This window comes from Amblyomma americanum, chromosome 1 (genome assembly GCF_052857255.1).
Source record: "Amblyomma americanum isolate KBUSLIRL-KWMA chromosome 1, ASM5285725v1, whole genome shotgun sequence".
Lineage (NCBI taxonomy): Eukaryota > Metazoa > Arthropoda > Arachnida > Ixodida > Ixodidae > Amblyomma > Amblyomma americanum.
Window position 1 is genome coordinate 240,251,868 of NC_135497.1, and position 14,399 is coordinate 240,266,266.

The following is a 14,399-nucleotide window of genomic DNA, read 5'->3' on the forward strand; positions in this document are numbered from 1 at the left end:
TCAACAAATTGCTAGTCGTTCTGGTCAGGCGAAAATGTCCCCGGAACTGAAAATAGACACATGAAAGAAATTAAAATGAACAAAAAGACCAAACAGCGGGGCACAACAGATAGACGCAACGAACTGCCGTTATTAAACGTACCTCTTCATCGCTGTATTGCGGCACTACGCTGGTCACGAAGTTGTCCAATTTCGGCCGCTGGTACAGGCGACCATGCTCATGAATAGCGGCGACTAGCTCATCTTCACTTTCCGATGAACTACTGGACTCCAACAATGCAAGAAGAAAGCGAGCGCGACATTTATTGTCAATTTGCTCTTTCCGCTGCATTTGGAATGCGGTAGTGAAGCTGCGGGAGACGTTCGTCGAGTTGTCGGCTGCCGGCTCTCCCGGCGCCTGCTAGCGCGCGCTGCACGACGGGGTTGCACCGCGCTCCACCGTTATTCTCCACAGTGGCGCGGTGGCGCGCACTCGTGTCGTGCTCGTCCCAGCCGAACGTACGGCACCGCACGAGTGAAAGCCAGCCGAACGTGCGGCACCGCACGAGTGCGCAGAAAACGCCACGAGTGCCGTCAGCCGAAGACACCATGAGTCAGCCTTATCGGTGTTCCGGTACTCAAGCCATTTTAAGGTGCAAAGCGGTTTACACAGCGTGCGCGCGAGTACCGATACCGTCGTACACGTGCACGTATACTTCCCAATCTCTGTTGCCCGCCGCGTGATCCACAGCATCCGGTGAGCAAGCAGTTAGCAAGGACATCAACAGCCCCCGATAGGACTCGACTTCTTTTAATATCTGTTCCTACAACGCGGTGTGACGTCATACCAAACGGCGGCAGCGCGAGCCGCGCTGTGTGACGTCATGCCAGATGGCGCCGCGAGCGGGCAAAGCACAGTAACCATCTCACATATCTCATTGGACACCCGAACCGCGCCGTATAGGAAAAGATAAATGAGGGAGGGAAATGACAAAGCGCGCGACGCACCCATTCCTCCTCCCCGGTTGCCATGGTGACGATGCATGCACACAACTGGCCTCCCGCATGCACCATGGTAGCGCAAGCTCACAACTGGTGTCTCGCCTGTACCGCGAAATGCTCTACTGGTAGCCTAGTGTAGCTCCCACTACAAAATGGCGCAGTATATGTGATATCTCGGTGGACACCGAGAACCGCATCGTAAGCGAAGGTATTTTACTTCCCTTTACGGCGCGGCGCCGTAGGCGTCATTTCCTTTGCTTAAAACCAATATTCATTTCACTTTGCTTCCGTTACGGCTCGGTTCGGGTGTCCACCGACATATGTGAGACAGGCGTCTTTTTCTTAAATTGTCCAATGGGCCACGCGTCGCTCCGAACGGGCGATGGCGTTCAGTGGACCCCTTGGCAACGCTGTAACACGCTGTCGCGTCTCTCTTAAAGGCGAAGCTTAAACGTCCTGCAATTTTTTTTTTGTAGTTTGTGCGCGAACAGTTTCGGAGTTTGATGGTGCTTCGATGTTGCTGTGCTTGCGTGTATTATGTTATCTACGTGTACTATGCGTGTACTATGTTATCGCAACCGATCTTTTCTGTTCGAGCACAAACATTTTATAGACAGCGGGTTGCACTCCAAGGAACAGCACCCAGACTGCGTTCCGTACACAGCCCACACATATGTACTTGTGGCAAAAGAAATAATCATATCATGCTAAAAAAAAAAATATCTGCTTCCGATCCTTGTCTGGCCTTGAGAGGCTCCATTTTCAGTTCTTTTCCTTCTCTTACCTTCCTCTTTCACAACCAAAATAGAGTACTCGTACAGATATGTAGCATGAGGGAAAAAAACAGGGGGCGTGGTGGTGCGCCCTTAGGCAGGTGAGACAAGCTATTAATCATAATATTCCGGCCAGTACTGCGGTTTTACCCTCTCTGAGCGACAGAGGAGCTTTAGCTAAGTGAATCTCTTTAAAAAGATCACGACAATGCCTAGGCACACCAAACACTCATAGTGCCAACAGAGATGGATGGTAGACAAACTTATTCAAGGCTATTTATAGGAGAAAGTGGGGGCTGCCTTTAGGGGCTAGCCCCTTACAAATTCTAGGAGAGGTCCCTAGTCCGGGACCCCTGTGGGTTCCGCAGCAGCTCGGGCTCTAGCGATGTTCGGCGGCGTTTCCTAATGTTGGGCTCTCAGTAAGTTTCATTTAATCATTCATCCCACAAACCTGTTGCTCGGCATGTTTGTTCGGCGCGTGGGCTTGACTGCTGGTAGCAGTAGTAAGTGGATATATAATTGCTGGGGACGGTTCAGTGCCCGTAAGAGTATAATGCGACAGCGTTGATCGCTATGCGTTGTAAGGTGGTCGCATTACGTGCCTTAATTTTCGCACTGGACAAACGGTCAAGGAGTAGCGCACCCGTCTCACGACTATTCGAGCTTAAATTCACCAAGCACTACAAGAAAAACGGACTGCAAGGAGACATCACAAAGCACTGTTCGACCATTTACAACTCAACCACTTTTCTTTTCGGCGCAATTCTTTTTCTTTCTTCAGGGGCACTACGCAGTGGTGGTGAAATCAAGTCACGACCCTGTAGAGAAGTAAGGAACAGTTTAGTGACATCATCCCTTTGTGGGGTGTTTGAAGTACCCACGCGAGGTCAGGTGGTTTGTGGCGTCACGACCCTGTCGACGAATATGAATTTCGTGACACTACTCGCCGCGGTGGCTCAGTGGTCAGGGCGCTCGGCTACTGATCCGGAGTACCCGGGTTCGAACCCGACCTGGCCGGTCGCATTTCGATCGAGGCGAAACGCTAAGGTGCTCGTGTTCTATGCGATGTCAGAGCACGATACAGATCCCCAGGTGGTCGAAATTGTTCGGGAGCCTCCACTACGGCACCTCTTTCTTCCTTTCTTCTTTCACTCCCTCCTTTATCTCTACCCTACGCTTGCCCAGTGTGCATGAGATGCCGAGCTTAACGGCGTCTTGAAAGCGACAAAGAACGATGACGCATTTCCCGCTGAATCCGAGCGCCGGCAACTGATGCATGCTAAAGCCGCATGTCCTGGAATGCGTCATGGCGAACTCCAATCGATAAATCAGCGCCGGCTGTCTTGTACCGTAAAACCGAAGTTCGTGTTTCTATGGGCGACTTGGATTTCAATCCACAGTTCTAATTGGACTGCGACGGCTATACCGCTCCTTCGCGGAATCACTAAGTAGCTGCGGATCACCGATTGCAATTCATCATCAGAAACACGCGTCTTTAACGCTAGATTACAGACATTTATTTGGGTGCCCACCTAGGCCTTTGCTGCCCGCACTGAGATTAAAAACTGACTCAGTTTATTGTCAAACAAGAGAAAGGATTGCTGAGAACACTAATTACTAACTCTTAACTGCCTTTGTTTAATTTTATTGGGGATAATGCCATTTCATTTTGACTGGGGTACTTTACAATGCGAGTCAGCGTCCCGTATCCCGCACAGGCAGCTAGGCTCTCGGCGCAAGTAACGTCGTTGTACTGAGTGCCTGAACGCGAAAATGACAGCTAAGCGTCCGATTAATATTGCAATTTCTGGAACGAACCCGACCGCGGCGGCTGCGTTTTTATGGAGGCAAAACGCAAAAGGCGCCCGTGTGCTGCTCGATGTCAGTGCACGTTAAAAGATCCCCAGGTGGTCGCAATTATTCCGGAGCCCTCCACTACGGCACCTCTTTCTTCCTTTCTTCTTTCACTCCCTCCTTTACCCCTTCCCATACGGCGCGGTTCAGGTGTCCGCCGATATTTGAGACAGATACTACGTCATTTCATTCCCCAAAAACCAATCATTAATTTAACCCGCATGGCTGGTAGATAACCGTGCTATTTTTGGAGCTTTCTGGAGGGAGGTTATTAGGCTTTCTCGCCACCTTCGACGTCGCTTCGTCCCACGAGATTGTTGCCACGCGCATCTAACCTTCCAACGTTTTCCTTTCACTTTATTTCCTTCTACTCTTTTCTATTCGCATAAGGGCAGTACTCCTGTCGACAGCCCCCGCGCACTTTGCACTTATTTCTTCAAACAACCCCTTCGCCTCCACGTTTCGATGGAGGCAAAGCTCGTAAGGCGCCCGTAATCTGTGTGACGTCAGAGCAAGTTAATGATCCCCGTGTGGTCGAAATTATTCCCGAGTCCTCCACTACGGCGCTTCTTAGTCATTATTGTAAACCAGTTTACGGCCAGATGGACACGGTGCAAAAAAGTGTAATTGTAACTTGAGCAAATAACTGAAAATCAATAACATTTTATTCACTGCAGTTAGCGTGACTATTCGATTTTGTACAATTTTAATAATGCACCTGTGTCCTGAGATATGCAGGCCTAAAATTTCAGCCCAAACCGTGTAATTACTTATGAGAGATCATGGTGCTCTGCATGAAGCTCCTTCATGACGTGACACAGCTGTTGTGGCGCCTGGCCTGACAAGAATGTGCAGTTACAGGCAATGGTTATGTTTGCCCTTGGCTAGCGGTGTGTATCGCTGTGCTTTACCGCATGACATCACATCTTATCGCCTACCCCAGAAGCAAGTGCTTAAAGAAACAGCACACGCCCCGCGCCACCGGCTCGGCGATTCTTTGGTTTTGCTGACCGAGAATGAAGAGTTATCACTGTTGCCTGCAACTCCATATTCTTGCCAGGCGGAGCACCATACGCAACAGCTGCGTTGCATTACCGGGGGGCCTCATGGTGAGTGGTAAGATTTGGGCTGAAATTTTAAACGTGCACACCCCTGGACACAGGCGCATTACTAAAATTCTACAAAGTAGAATTGTCTAAATTATTGCTGCCTCTCAGTTTTCATTATAAACACGCAGGCTAACTGCAGAGAATAAAGAGTTCATGAATTTCAGTAAAATTATTCAGGTTACAATGACAGTCTAAATGATTGGGACCGCCCGCCATCATAACCCATTTGCAGCAATGACTTCTGCGCACTGCTCTTGGTACTTTTTTTTTAAATTCAGTACAGCCTAATTTGAAAACCTTATATACAGAAGGAAGTACCATTGTCGATGACTGTGTAGAAACATATTTAATTATTTAAGAAATACTGAAAATAAACAAAGCATTCTCAGAAAGTAATAAATGCAAGTATTAGAATTACACTTTATGAAAGCATGAAGATATGACGTTAAGAAAAGATCAAGTAGCCATGATAATGTTGCAGTATGAGAGTAACTGCTGTTACACTATTTTGCATCACTTCATCCGACTGCACTAGTATATAGTCGCATAAATCCCCTTGTAAGGCACAGCTTCATATGCCGCATGTTTAGTGCCAGTATGGCAGTCTAGCTTAACTCCAAAAAAGCCTTGTCTCATCTTGCAAAGAGCAAACTTTAGGAGAGAAAATGTTTTAATTTTTTAAAAACCCTCATATCGTGCGATTACTTTCAGACAACACAAACAGAGGACAGTCCTGCTTCTTTTGGAGCATGTATCTGCCTGCAGCATGGAGACAGAGAGAGTTTAATAATGGCGGCTTGAATCTTTTCGAGCTCATAGACTTGGAAGTGCAAGGTACATGGGTTACATTCTTGCACTATGAGAACGACAATGGGCTCTTTGCACATAGAGATGAAAAACTGCCCGTTTTACTTACTTCAGTAGGTAAAAACAGGTAGTGCTAGTAGAGATGTCGATGTGGGATTGCCAACTACACGCCAAGACACGGTAGGAGAAAGAAATTGCACCATTTTGCTTACATTCACTTCAGCCTTATAAATGGTGGTTCAGCATTCATTACCAAAGTGTAATTTCAGGCAACACAGACAGTTGCTGCTACTGGCCTCAAGGGTGGGACAAGATCTCGGGTACATTGTACAAAGTGAGTGAAATGCTACTCCTCTGCATACAGGTCTCGCTTCATTACCAATCTATGCAATCATGTGCACTTGACATTACATATCTTTAAGCTATGCTGGTTCCTTTGTAGGCAGTCAGAAGTATCTCTTCCAGGATACAGAATGGCTTCCCGACCAATTTTCGTTATTGGTCGTCCCGTCTGCCAAATATAAAACTGGGCAACCGCTACACTTTAGCTGTTTCAAAGTAATGTGGTGCATAAAAGCACGTGCAACCTTTTGTCCAAAAGTTTCCAGTGCAGCTCAGATCATGAGAACAAAAACCTGGCACAATCCGAGAGTCACAGATACTTGTTGAGAACCATACCTGTTGCTTGAAAAAGTGTTTGCTATAGTGTTCAGAATCTGGGTGTTGCATTTTTAGTCGCCTTTACAGTGGGTAACTTGAATTTGCGAAGGTAAAGAATATAAATGAATAGGCGGCGTTGTCTTTAAATGATGAGCATGGAGTACGATATTTACTTGCAAAATGAAAGCGCTGTATTTTCCAAAAAAATCCTTCAGAAATTTGGGAAGTGCATTCATTCTGTGAGGTAACATATTGAGAAACAAATTGGAAGTGGTAAAGATAGGACAGAGAGTATCCTGGTGGACTAGATACTTTGTCCGGTACAACTTTAGTTTTAAATAAAGCAAAACATGCTCTTCAGTACAGTTTCCATACACGAGATCGTAAAGAACAGCTTTTATCTTAAACCGACAGATTGCGTAGTGTTTCATGATGTTCTCCAAAGAGGGCACAACTAGAGCTTACACTACTTCACCTCAGAGCATTCAATGTGAAGCCCAACTTCAACAAGTTGATGCAGTCCGTAACACGGCAAATCAAACGGAGAAACCCTATTTGTTCTCGGATTCATTTGGGAACACACTTATAGACACATATTTCCATAGGGCGAAGCGTTGTAGCCTTGACATTTGACAGGGGGTGCTTTATAGTATTGCGTAGTTGTTTCGGCATTTAAAAATAGAGCGGCTGCTAGCATTCACCACCATTAGCAGCCAATGCGTGTCAAAAGAAGGGTTCGTTCATTAATCACTATGACAAGGAAAAATACTTTTGACTAGAAGTTACGCTCATAATGCGAGTGCATTCATTACATGAGTAAATATGGAAGAACACGGAAACACAATCACCATGTGTGCAGCCATTTCAGCTACTGATTTACTGCATGTAGTAGTGTGAGAAACAAGGAGAACAAAGACCGTCTGTCGTCTGGTACACAAGTGCATGTGTTCCAAACATGGCCTGATTTGCAACCCAAAAAGAAAGTTGGTTGCCTGGATTAAGCTATTTAGAGCATGGCTGAAGCCGCATGCTGACAACCTCATTCTTGGTGCCTTGATTCTGATATTCTGTCTCCCCTACCTTTTCTTTCCTATTATGGTTCCAAAACACAAGTACACGCAGTTGGAGCATGAGGGCCATGAGGAACACTGCTACTCACAACTGCCAATGACTGGGCTGCACAGAGCTTCATTTGTGCAGATGCTTTCCACTGATGACATTCTCTTTTACACGGGTATCTCGAAAACTGCTTTCAACAACCTTGTTAAAGCAGTATTGGCATTCGCTAAAAAGGGAAGTGTATTGACGCGTGCTGACCAGCTGCTGATATGCCTCTTGAGGCTTCGCCTTGGCCTTTTATATGAACATTTAGGCAGGAAATTTCAGTTATCAGTGTCCAGTGTGGGGAACAACTTCCTTTACATGCTTCGGGTGCTCTGCAAAATAATGAAATGGGTTGTAACCTGGCTGCCAAAAGAAGACATCAGGGATAGCATGCCATCATCCTTTCTTGAAAGTGAATATGGTTTCACGACGTGTGTTATAGATTGCACAGAAGTAATGCTGCAACGCCCCAAGAAGGTGATGGGAAGAGCACAAACAAAAAGCAGATAGAAAGCGCATAATACTGTGAAATTTCTGGTAGCAATTGCCTCTAATGCACACATTGTGTCGAAGGTGTACAGCGGCCGCGCTTCTGACAAGGTCATCACCAGAGAGAGAGTGGAATCGGGGATTATTTCATGCGAAGTGATGAAATTATGGCAGACAGAGGATTCTCCCTTGATGATGAACTACTCGTGCAAGGAGTCCGGCTCAATACTCCAGCTTTCATGAAAGGTGTGTGTTATTTCACATGCAACATGGCAGAATGTTCAGTAAATGCAATGTCACATTTTGTTTTGCAGGAAAAAACAGGCGACTGAAACAGAGGTCACCGCAACCAGGCGTATTGCATCTGTTCGCATTCATGTGGAGCGAGCAATAAATAGGCTAAAAAACTTACAGAATCGTTAAAGAAGCACTTCCAGTCACATAAAAAAACAATGATATGGTCCTTGTTTGTGCCGGACTGTAACCTTAAGCATGCTCTCATTAAACAGGGTGTCCAGTAAACTCAAAACCTACATACGACAGGGACATTTTGTGCACCTGGAAAAATCAGGTATACGATCGAAAAGTTAGCAAAGTATGGAAGAGCATGGACTAAAATTGACATTACAGCCTAGACAGAACAGCAATAGTACAGAGAGGGCCTAGCATGCAGTCGGTGCGCATTGGCACAGAATCTCACTTCACAAGTCCACAAGTTCAGGGTGTCTAGCGACCCAGAAAACCTGGATTGTCAAGGGAATTCAATGTACCTGGAAAAAAACATGGAATTATCAGGCGTACTGTGAAATAAACGGTGAAATCAGGAGAAACGAGCCACTGAAATTACTGTAATGATTTGCCCTTATTTTAGTTGGCACTGTAAGTGCTCATAACGCGGTCTGTTCACATTGGCATTACATCTTTTCGCCTCAGTATGTATAAGGCGTGGCATCTTGTCCATTCAAACTGCTTTTTTTTGTCCACGAAGTCAGCACTGGTTGGTTCTGTGTTGTTTGCCATAGTCCTCAGTAAGTTTGGGCTGGTGTAAATCGATAGATGTAACTACGGTCAAAAGCATGAAGCCAGCAGTTCAAGGCATGTAGCTACATTTAAAAGTATTTTTTAAGAAAAAAGCTTGAACAAGTAGTGCGTGCAACTGCTCCCTTTGTTATCCAAGGCACCACACTGAGTACTACTACATCACAGCTGTGGACTCCGAGGTGATGGTTCTGAAAAACTTTCTATTTGGGTTCTGCCAACCTTGCACGTAGTGCAGAAAAAAAATACTGGCTAGATGCCACATGCTTCACGCTGTCAGTGAAGCCTTTACGAAAAGCTTTTGTAAAAATGGTGGGTCACAGCAATGCTGCTGTCAAAATGGTGATTGCAGTTTAAATGCAATATCATTTAAAGGTCCATCAGGACTGGGGCTTGCAGTGCAGCGAAACTGATATGCAGGGGTTAAGAGAGCCATGTCTCGTTAAAAATAAAGTTCGAGGTGCCATTCCACAGTAAGAGTTTTGCCTCCAGGCATGGCAAGGAAGTGAAAGGGACCGGCTCGTTTCTCTCGCGAGTATACCAAGGCGCCAGTCTTCACCTGTTTAGCCATATTGTTTCGCAGCAGTGTGCCATGCCATGCCTCCCCAACAGCAAATTTGGCATCACATCGTTATTGAGAGCAAATCTAGCCATATCTGCAACTGGCAGGAAATGCTACCACCTTTCCTGCTGCTGAGATGTGATGGGAACAGCATACTGCCAGAACATGCAGTACAGATTAGCGTTTATTAAGACGAAATCCTTATATGTCTCATTAGCACAAAAGCTGCCATCTGTCGGCGCCCACAGCACGAAATTCCTCACTGATGTTACCTTTCTCTCGCAAGACGTCAGCAGTAGACCATAAGATACTAATGGCTGCAGCAAAGAAGAATAAAATTTATTCCAAAGGTGTGAGGAATTGCACCAATGACATTCAGATTGTTCGGCGAGCACGCAATCCATAGGCCCCAAAACAATGTTACTTCTTGGCGAATAGCAGTGAACCTAGTGTAAACGTTTCCTTACGACTGTGTGGTAATGAGTAGGTGTCTCACAAGAACGGAAAGAATCTTTTAAAGAACCCTGCAACAAAACTCACAATGGGACATTGCTTTTGCATTCAAAGCATGTAAGCAGTCTTAAGTGCCCTCCATAATTTTCTTTCCTCACTTGTCATATACACATTAGGTCATGCTATCGCATTACATTCTATAAAAGTTTGGGTTTCTTCTGAAATTTATGAAATTTTATTTTATGCACTTCACATCCAAAAATTTGACTCTTGCACACTCTTTCCGGAAACACCTGCATGGAAGAGCAAGAAAACAGCAGCTACTTTTATTAGAGGACCAGAAGGGAAGCAATGAGCTCTCTTAAAAAGGAAGAGCAAATCTGTTTTCAATGTGGCATTTGCAGCAGCAAATAGTTCCTTGCTGTGAGCAATCCGTATATACTATCCATTATTATTGGCCACAATATTTTTCCGCCTCAGAGGTCAGACGATTTTAAGTAAAATAGTTGGGGAGCCTGAAGAGAGTGGCTTGCAAGACACCCTGTTATATGAAGAAACGGTTGAAAGAGCAGTGGTTGCAGTTTTGCTGCCAAATTAGTACAGTTGTGGAACTTTGCAATAAAGTGTTTTTTAGGGTTCTACTGCACTGCTTTCTTTAACCTAAAGCACACCTGCCTATTCTTTTATTTTCAGCACTTTAATTTTCTAAACCGAAGTTCTGGAGCTACCAACAAACAGCAGCAGTCGCATACTACAGCGTGCCAGGAATTTATTCGCACATCAGCAAACTGCACTTGAGCATGCAGCTTCAGTACATGATTAAGCAGCACAGGAATACGAGCTACAGTGTCTGAGCGAATAATCACCGGCATTCAAATCACAAACATGGCAAAGCATTTGTAAGCCACAAAGATGCACAAAAATAATACAACGGGGATCAACTAAAATGAATTCAACCGATAAATTATGTTAAATGATTTGCTTATTTCTAGTACACCACTGCATTTGTAAGACAAAAAACGGTCTTCAGTGCCTCACAAGGAATTAATAAATTTGTTGCCAAGTAAAAGGCGTTAATATGCATTTTCTATATAGTACGAGGGGAACCTTAAGCGTGATTGTAATGGGAGTCACATACACTAGCTTATTACAAGGCACAAGTGCAAAAATAATTTTTTTAATGGTTATGTTGTTACGGGGCAGAAGGCATGCAAAACAATGAAGTACAACACCACACGAGACAAGCGCAAGGCACACAGAACGTCAAGACGTTGCCATGCTGGACTCGGTCAGCCAGCATGCACCGGACCTACACACACTTCGTATGAGTCATCGTTCTGCCACTTTGTAAATATATACATAGTTCAATATACTCGAATACTGTAAATGTTATGAATTCTTCTTCAATATTCACTGCACACTAAAGTGAATACTTTATATCTGCTTATGTATTGGCAGACTGACCCATAAACTCTTATTTTCCATATTTATGAGCGAGCTCATGTGAATGTGTGGATGCTGAATTAAAAAGAGAGATGCCGCAGTGCACTCCGTCCGCAACATTCTGCTTCAAAAGGATTCTAACAATGGTTGTATGCAATAAGAATTAAAATTCACATATTGCTGAAATCTTGCTATCAAAGGAAACAGCATGCCGCTGTATACAAAAATACCTCAGAGTACACATTATCATCCCAGCACAGCCTGCAAAGTTACAAGGAATTGATTTTGTAAAAAAAAAAAAGAGCGAGGTAAAATGAGCAGCGCTGCCTATGCAGCGCTGCCAATGACATGAGCGTGCAGAGACTGGCTTGCGGAATACGGTACCAGTATAAAGGTATCCTTGACTGCAAAATCATATGTACAGTGCGTGTCATACTTAAAGGGAACACGGCTTCGCAAAACGCTGTCGCCGACAGCCGGCGAGATGGCGGCAAAGGCCCATGCGCAGTAAGCACGGCCGATTGGCCTTTCTGCGCATGCCCCTGGCGCCGCCCATGCTCGTCGGCTATCGAAGGCAGCGCTTCGCGAACGTGAAGCCGTGTTCCCTCTTAGTATGACACACACCGTACAAATGGCGTTTATGTATAGTATAGGCCTGTATGTGCGTAAAAAACGCAGCTTTACGCGATTTAACTGGAATTATTCTGAATATTTTTCGTTCAAGAGCAGCAACATTTAAAAATAGTTATCTGCTCTTATTTCCCAGTAAACAACGTCATAGAAATATAACGTTTACAATATATATATATATATATATATATATATATATATATATATATATATATATATATATATATATATATATATATATATATATATATATATATATATATATATATATATATATATATATATATATATATATATATATATATATATATATATATATATATATATAATATATATAATATATATAATATATATAAGCAGACAAGTTAACGGAAATGAGAGGCTCGTTTTACAAACCTATGAAAGGAGCCAACAGTCACCGAAACCGAGGTGCATAGGCTATGTTAATTTTCCTTACATATATGTAGTGCTGATCAGTGGGATAATAATACTTCGATTAATCTATCGCGTAAAGAAAGTTACTTACAAGGCAGCAGAAAAAACAACCATGCCGCCGGTGGGATCCGTACCCACTACCTCCGAATATCTCGTCCAGTGCTCTACCAACTGAGCTACGGCGACGGCTATCCAATCTGCTGCTCTCGTGGGTATTTATGCTTATTGGGTTCAAGCGAAACTTGAGAGTGTTCACCAGCGCCACCCTCGTCGACAGCGGCGGACGTAGCACGTCCTGTAATGCCGCGAGTGTGACGTAGAACGTCATCTAATGGCGAGGGCGGAAACTGTGCGAGAGCCCTCTTATGCTACCTATGGCATCAAGACTGCCAGAACCGAGACCCTCGTTAAACAATTAGCAGATAAGGTAAGGGAAATGAGGGACTCGTTTTGACAAACTTATGAAGGGAGCCAACAGTCACCGAAACCAAGGTGCATAGGGGAATGTTTCATTTTTTTATAATGTGTTGTGCTAATTAGTGGGATAATGATACTAAGATTAATCTATCGTTTAAAGAAAATTACTTATAAAACAGCAGAAAAAACAACCATGCCGCCGGTGGGATCCGAACCCACGACCTCCGAATATCGCGTCCGGTGCTCTTACCAACAGAGCTACGGCGACGGCTGTCCAATCTGCTGCTTTCGTGGGTATTTATATTTTTGCTTGTAAGCTAAACTTGAGAGTGTTCACCAGCGCCACCCTCGTTCATAGCGGTGGACGTAGCACGTCCTGTAATGCCGCGAGTGTGACGTAGAACGTCATCTAACGGCGAGGGCGGAAACTGTGCGAGAGCCCTCTTATGCTACCTATGGCATCAAGACTGCCAGAACCGAGACCCTCGTGAAAAAAAAAAAGAAATTAAATATTCCCCTATGCACCTTGGTTTCGGTGACTGTTGGCTCCCTTCATAAGTTTGTCAAAACGAGTCCCTCATTTCCCTTACCTTATCTGCTAATTGCTTAACGAGGGTCTCGGTTCTGGCAGTCTTGATGCCTTAGGTAGCATAAGAGGGCTCCCGCAGAGTTTCCGCCCTCGCCGTTAGATGACGTTCTACGTCACACTCGCGGCATTACAGGACGTGCTACGTCCACCGCTATGGACGAGGGTGGCACTGGTGAACACTCTCAAGTTTAGCTGACAAGCAAAAATATAAATACCCGCGAGAGCAGCAGATTGGACAGCCGTCGCCGCAGCTCAGTTGGTAAGAGCACCGGATGCGATATTCGGAGGTCGTGGGTTCGGATCCCACCGGCGGCATGGTTGTTTTTTCTGCTGCTTTATAAGTAATTTTCTTTAAGCGATAGGTAAATCTTAGTATCATTATCCCACTAATTAGCACAACACATTATAAAAAAATAAACATTCCCCTATGCACCTTGGTTTCGGTGACTGTTGGCTCCCTTCATAAGTTTGTCAAAACGAGTCCCTCATTTCCCTTACCGTATCTGATATATATATATATATATATATATATATATATATATATATATATATATATATATATATATATATATATATATATATATATATATATATATATATATATATTACCTCAAAATATCCAGAACGCAGCGGAGGGCTTCGGGCGGGTATGTGCTCCGATTTTTGCAAAAATGGCATACACTTCCTTTCCTCGCTTTCACGCACATTAGAGAGTCTTAATGCAAGTCTCCCGTTTACTGTGCGGTGTCAGTGCATACTAATGAACCCCAGGTGATCGAAATTCTTCCCGGGCCCACGACTACGTTGAATCTTTTTCTTTTGCTTTCTTACAGTTCCTCCTTTATTCGCACACCTGCTAGGCGCGGCTAAAGTGTCCACCGACAAGTGATGCAGTTACTGCGGCATCCTTTTCCCATTTTCAAAACAAATTTTCATTTTCAGTTGTTTTCGTCGCGTGCTATAAATGTAGGTGCTCGCGCGAGCGTTAGCGTTCGCGTTCGTTATATTCTCCTGACTGGCCTCACCTGGACGCGTGACACCCTTCTGAAAGGAGA